The sequence below is a fragment of the Anolis sagrei genome, chromosome 1 (assembly GCF_037176765.1).
Source record: "Anolis sagrei isolate rAnoSag1 chromosome 1, rAnoSag1.mat, whole genome shotgun sequence".
Lineage (NCBI taxonomy): Eukaryota > Metazoa > Chordata > Lepidosauria > Squamata > Dactyloidae > Anolis > Anolis sagrei.
Genome location: NC_090021.1, coordinates 125586908 through 125594020, shown reverse-complemented (window position 1 = coordinate 125594020; position 7113 = coordinate 125586908).

The window sequence follows — 7113 nt, the reverse complement described above, 5'->3', positions numbered from 1 at the left end:
TTCAAATGCTAATCAAGGTGGTCAGTTGAAACATTCACACTTAGCTGCAGCAGACAAGAGTTCTTTGTCCCACCCTGGTCATTCCACAGATATATAAACCCTTTTTCCTAGTTCCAACAGACCTCACTACCTCTGAGGATGCTTGCCATAGAAGCAGGTGAAACGTCAGGAGAGAATGCCTCTTCAGAACATGACCATATAGCCCGAAAAAAACTACAACAACCCAGTGACAATTTGTACTCCTTGGCAAGGAAGGCTTGGGCTGCATCATCAGATGTATCACTGGATTGAATGCAGTTTATAAACTGAATAATATAACTTTATTTCTAACCCCAGTTTGACCTCCACTTGAACTGCCACGGCTCAATGGGAAGCACCAGCCCTCTTTGGCAGAGAAGGTTAAAGACCCTATGAAACTACAAATCCCAGGGGTTTCCTTCCATGATAGTTGAAGTGGTGGCAAAGTATATTAATTCTGCCATTCCTCAGATGGGATTTTCCCATTGCCTTCCTCTGAAATCCAGCAAAGAGAAACCTTACAAAAGCTGTGTCTTCACTGCAGAAGTGATGCTGTTTGGCACTGCTTTAATAGTGCTCCATTCTGTGGAATCCTGGGAACTGTAGCTTTACATGGCTTTTAATAAGAATATTAATAATAAAACTTTATTTATGTACCCTCGTAACTCCCCGAAAGGACTCAGGGTGGTGAACAACAAAATCAGCAAACATTCAATGCTGTACAATAAACATAAGTAAATACCCATCCCACTCAAATCCCAAAACAAATACACATTTCTGTATACCAAAAGTAATCATTAAAACATGATAGCATATAAAAATTACAATTCCATAATTTAGCATCTGCCAAAAAGAGTTGTTGTGTTATCAAACTGCAGCCCCACAGAATCCCATCTAATTGAGCCATGGCAGTTAAAGCGGTGTCAAAGGGCACAATTTCTGCAGTGTACTCTTGTGTTGACTAATGATTGCTCAAAGGCTATTCTGTCATTCTTGTTCTTATATTTTAGGCCCCATCCACACAACTGTATAAAATCCCACATTATCTGCTTTGAACTGGGTTATATGGCAGTGTGAACTCAGATAACCCGGTTCAAAGCAGAGATTGTGGATTATTTGCCTTGATATTCTGGATTATATGGCTGTGTAGAAAGCCCCCTAATTAACCCTGTGTTTGAAACTCATTGAGGGGCTAAGCTGCTAGGGCCCTTCCACACAGCCAAATAACTCAGAATATCAAAGAAGAAAATCCCACAATATCTGCTTTGAATTGGTTATCTGAGTCCACACTGCCATATATACCAGGGCCCTCCCACACAGCCCTATATCACAGAATATCAAGACAGAAAATCCCACATCTGAGTATGGACTCAGATAATCCAGTTCAAAGCAGATATTGTGGGATTTTCTGTCTTGATATTCTGGGATATAGAGCCGTGTGGAAAAGTTCCCAATCCAAAGCAGAAAATGTGAGTTCTTATTCAGCTGTGTGGAAGAGGCCCTAGTAAGCTTTGCCATACATAGGGTAGTGGTTGGAGCTTTGGACTACGGGTGCCTTTACACAGTAGAATGAATGCAGTTTTAATACTACTTTAACTACCATGGCTCAGTGCTGTGGAATCCTGGGATTTGTAGTATGGTGAGGCACCAGCCCTCTTTCACAGAGAAAGCTGAAGACTTTGGAAAACTATAACACCCGGGATCCCATAGCATTGAGTCACAGAACTTAAAGTAGTGTCAACGTGCATTAATTCTACAATGTAGATGTATCCCACGACTCTGGAGGCCAGGATTCAGAGACCTTGTTCAGCTGATGTGCAAATCACATTCACTTAGTCACAGAGTAAGGCAATGGCAACCTCCCTCTGAGCAAATCTTGACAAGAAACCCCTGCAATGGGTTTGTTATAGGTTGAGAATGCTATAGGTTGAGAATGATTCAAAAGGCACACAACAACAAAGTGGAGCAATTTGTCAGTTTTCTAGGCCTGTTTTTTAAAAGCCCGTAAGAGGGAGCTGCTGAGCTGCTTTCACCAGGGAAAGCTCCTGGTTGTCCCTGCGATGTGGCTATCGTTTTCTTTTGTGCGTATATGTGTGTGTGCGTTTTCCTGGTTGGGTGGCGGAAACCTCCTTCTTGCCCATCTGAGCAATGAGTCTGCCCCAAGAGTGGCTTCCTCCTGATGGAAGAGACTACAGCTTCCAATAGCACGGTTTGTATCAGCTCTCTGTATTAGATTTTGATGTAGTTTTTTCTCCTCTTTTTCGAAAGGCTCAGTTTCCCCAATTACAGGACTTGCAAGGTCCTGAAAGGCAGAAAGTGGATCTAAATGGGCTTCCTTTGGAGCATGGGCAGAGGCTGGACATATCATTCCTCAGACATGACAAAATCCGAGGAAGCTCTTAGCAAAGCAAATTAATCCTCAGATTTTGTTTCATGTCCAGAATCCATAGTCTTGCTTCCAGGCCTGGCTAAATGGAAACTTTGGTCGTTGTTTACATCTTCAATCATGGATGCTTTTTTGCTTTAAAAGTTTAGATGTTGATGCTGCTAGATAGAAGAGGCCTAAAACTTGCTGCATGTAAGGGTACTTGTGATTAGACCATATAGGCTCTCTGGGAAAGACAAGAATGTAATTTTAAGTTTTCTCCTTCAAAAAAAATACACTATAGCTTTTAGATTTGTTGATATTACAGGTTAACTATCTCTTATCCAAAAAACTTTGGACTAGAAGTATTTTAGCTTTTGGTTCTTCTCAGGATTTTGGAATTCCTATGATTGCATGTTTGTACATAATTAGATATCTCTGAGATGGTACCCAAGTCTAAACATGAAATTAATTGGTATTTCTTATACACGTAGCGTGAAGATAATTTTATACACAACATTTTTAATTTTTAATAACAAGCACCAAGCAAAGTTTGTGTACATTCAACCATCAGAAAGCAAAGATGTTACTATCTCAGATACCTACGTGTACAATTTTGAATTTTGTAATATTCTGAATTTTAAGAATCCAAAAAAGCTATGCTCAACCTGTACAATTGACAGTTGACGATTTAAAAAAAATTAAAATTTAATCTTATTGTCTTTCATAGTCACAAACTTTTTTTAAAAAAGTAGTATTTACATTTTCAAAAATAATTTGGAGAATGGCACAGTATTCTGTTAATTTTATTTTTTTATTTTATAATTTTATCTAAAACAATACTATATGTTATCTTCCACATACAATACAAATGGTTGTTGTTTTAACTTGGATGTAAATTTATGTGATTTAGTAGTCAGATTTGCGCTGCTGTTTAGAAACTAATTGGAAGGCTCTCAAAGGAAGACTTGCAATCAGCTGCCCCACATCTAAAACCTGATTGTGGTAATGTTACAGTAAAAGGTGTTATTTCTGGCTCCTTCCACACCGCTGTATAAAATTCACATTGAACTGGATTATCTGGCAGTGTGGGTTCAGATAATCCAGTTCAAAGCAGATATTGTGGATTATCTGCCTTGATATTCTGGGTTATGTGGCTGTGTGGAGGGGCTCTCTATTTCCAGATGCACAAAATGCATAGTTTAAGAATGCTGGTTCAAAATATTTGTCTGCTATAAGTTGGCAAAAAAGCTTTTCATTAAAGAATACTATTGGAGATTTGACAACTGAATTCAGCAACCCTTCTTCTAGAATAGCATGTGTTTGGTTGACTAACTCTTATGCTGACCCAGATTCCTAACAAGCAATCAAACTTTAAGTTGCCTTATCAATATCATGGGTTTCAATTTAACCTTGGTTAAGATAAAAGATAAAGAGCTAGTACCTTCTGTTTCATCTCCATTGTATATAGTGGATATCCTCTATGCTTTGTGACACATAAGGCCAAACAAAGACCATCTGGTATGTATAGAAGGGAGAGCCTGAGATCTCAAGTAACTTCCTATTTTAGCTGGTTCTCTGGGGACTCTCAAATACTTTGTAGGCTTGAATAGATTCATAATAAATTATATTTAGCTTCTTTAAATGACCAGAATTGTATCTGTCTGGGGTTCAGAAATAAGACTGGGCTGGTTACTAATAACTGTCCCATTTTTCAGACAGGAAGGCAAACGTGGTATTTGCAAAAATCCAGCTAGACGTATCATTTGCAGTTAAGGTATCACAGCCATCTTTTTTGTTCTGCTCTTCATCTGCAAAACATCTTACTGGTGACAAAGTTAAATTCAGCCTTATACCTTAGCCCATCTGTTATCAAGAGATCAATATATTCCAAGTGGGGTTTTGTAAGACTTTCAGTCTCCACTGTAAAAGTTTCATCATCCTCATGTAGAACTAGCTGGCACAGACATCAAGAATTATTCTTTTTTTTCTGAAATGTCTTAAAACAGCAGGTGTTGTTTTAGTTTTGTTTGTTTTTAATTATTATTGTTGTGTTGCATATTTCTGCTATCCCATATCTCACCTGAAGAAGTAAAAATAAAATAGCAGCCAACAAGTTTATTTATTTATCCTGAGTTATCCCTAATGTAGATTTATGTGATGGACTGGGCTCTCTTTTTTCCCTGCATTGATTCTTAGCTGTTTCAAAGACACATACTGTAGATAAACCTGTGAGTATGTTACCACTGTTACTTGAAGTTTCTTCAGATACACATGCTAGATATTCCAAGATGGTCTAATTAAATTCTCTTTAAATACATGAACATTGCAATTAAATGCAAATTGAGCTCCCCTTATCCAGTGTTCCAAATTTTTAAATACTCCAAAATTACCTACATAAGTGGCTGAGATAGTGACAGTTTATTAGCCATTCAGTTTGTACAAACTTTGTTTCATGCCTCAAATTGTTAAACATATTGTGTATAAGGTTAGCTTCAAGCTATATATATTAGAAATTGAAAATGAGCTAAATTAGATTTAGGTCCCATCTCCAAGATATAGCGTAAATGCAAATACAGGTATTTCAAAATCCCTTTGGGCCAAAGTATTTTGACTTAGGAATACTCAGCTTGTAACTTTGCTTAGCTTTCAAATAAATGAATTTGCTTGGCCCAAAAAGAAAGGACCGAGCATTTAATATACTAAAGAAAAATGCTTATTTATTTATTTTGCCCCTTGCTTCTTAATTTTGAGATGGTGGCACTTGCTGCCTTAATGTTAACTCCTTTAAAATATTTCTATTACATCTTTGAAAATTTAATGTGATTAACTTGCATTTATCAAATTTTTTGTTGGAATATTTTAAGAAATTTACTCCCGAGTAAATGAATTCAGGATTGTGCCCTAATTTACCAGTATATTGCACTCTTTTTGAGTCCCACTCGTTTTGAGCATTTGAGTGCTCAAATATTGTTCTGTTGAATTGTCTGCAGTGAAGCATCCAGGACTTTGTTGTATGAAAGGAAATTATGGTTTCCAAACAAAGGCTGCTGTGTGAGCAATTGACACTATGCCAGAGGGACTTCCTGATCTACCATTGTTCAGTTGCAGCTCAGCTTAGAAGTTCATGGCTAGAACTAGCCAAAAACAGATTCTTGGACTAGACAGCTCATTGTATGAGGATTTCCAAAGTAACACAGGGAAGAGAAGAAATATATACAATCTCTTCTGCGGAAATCAAGTAACCACAGCCCCTTTTAACACATAGTGGGCCATGTTAAAGCTCTGTCTGCCCTCATTACCAGAGATGGCTCTAACTGTGTCAAGATCTGCCCTATATGCTCTATGTGCTGTATGCATATGCATGTGCTTACACATACCCCAAATACAATGTGACATGGGTACAACAGGATTGCTTCCTCTTATTTCCTGCCTGCAGCCCTCTGTGCTGCATGAAATCACGCTCTGGAGTCTTTGTTCAGTGCTTCTGATGTGTACTGTGAGACCACAGGGAAAAGAAAATGCAGCCCTTTTTGCAATTTTGCTAATGTCAACGTCAGAAGAAAATGTGCAAACCCAGTAATGGCCATAATTTTGTGAACAAAGTCAGAATACATAGCATCATGCATCACCTTTCATAAGTACAGTTTGTTTGCATAGTCCCATGTATGCATCCCTTCAAAGGCAGGTGGCAATATTACTGTTTTAGCAGCCTTCTATTTAAATGTTGCTAGTGGGGGTTTTTTTTAATCAAAAATATTTGCTTGCTTTTACCTCACTCTGGCAAGCACATTAAAATACATCTTCAGTAAATAAAATCCAATGTCACAACAATAAATATGTTGAAAAGTTATAAACAGCTTATATAGCAAATCCACTATGCTCCAGGTCAGGGATTCTGGATAATCTCTTTAATAATGGAGGATGACACAGAGTCCTTGTAGCAAGAGGAAAAATTAACACTTGGGTATGTGAAATTTCCAAGTGTTTCATTTTGCTAGCAGTATCTTTTTGATACTGAAGAGGAGAGAAGGAGTATCCTCACGTTACATTAAGATCATATTAAACCTTCCTGTAAGCGAACTCACCTAATCTTGAAGAATATGATTGGCATAGGGTAAATGAGAGGGAAGAAGAAGTTTCTTTTTTATCTCTGTTCTGTAATTGAGCTGAGTCCAGCTGGCCATGTTAATAATCCCGGTATATCAAATCTCTTAGAATCAGATTAATCTTTAGTCCACAGTGCACTGTGAAAACTTGATGCTTCTGTGTCTGTCCGTAAAAAAAGTAAAATCTTTAGCTGTTTTTTGTGCTGTGAGAAATTTGTAGCAATGGAAAGTATTGAACTGAACACACAGTACTAGGTTCTTATCTTCTTCCCGAATCTCTTCCAGTTCATGTGTATTTGTGCTTATCACCAATATGATATTAATTTATTGTGCTAATGCAATTTGCAGGAAGCAGTTCATGTGGACCGTTGACTGGTTGCAAACACACATTCTAGTTCAAGCGTCAGCCATAATGTTATTCCTGGCCCAGATGAGTACAGAACATGATGGGAAGCCACACTGCAGACAGACAACTTTTCTCAGACGCTTGAGCCTGGGAAAACTATTATAATTTTTCTATCGTTTTTTTACAGACCAAAAGCTAATCCTGAAAAATATGAGCCCTGACAACTCTCATGCAGCCCTGGAGATTTTGTGTTTGTGCTGCCATCGGAAAAACTG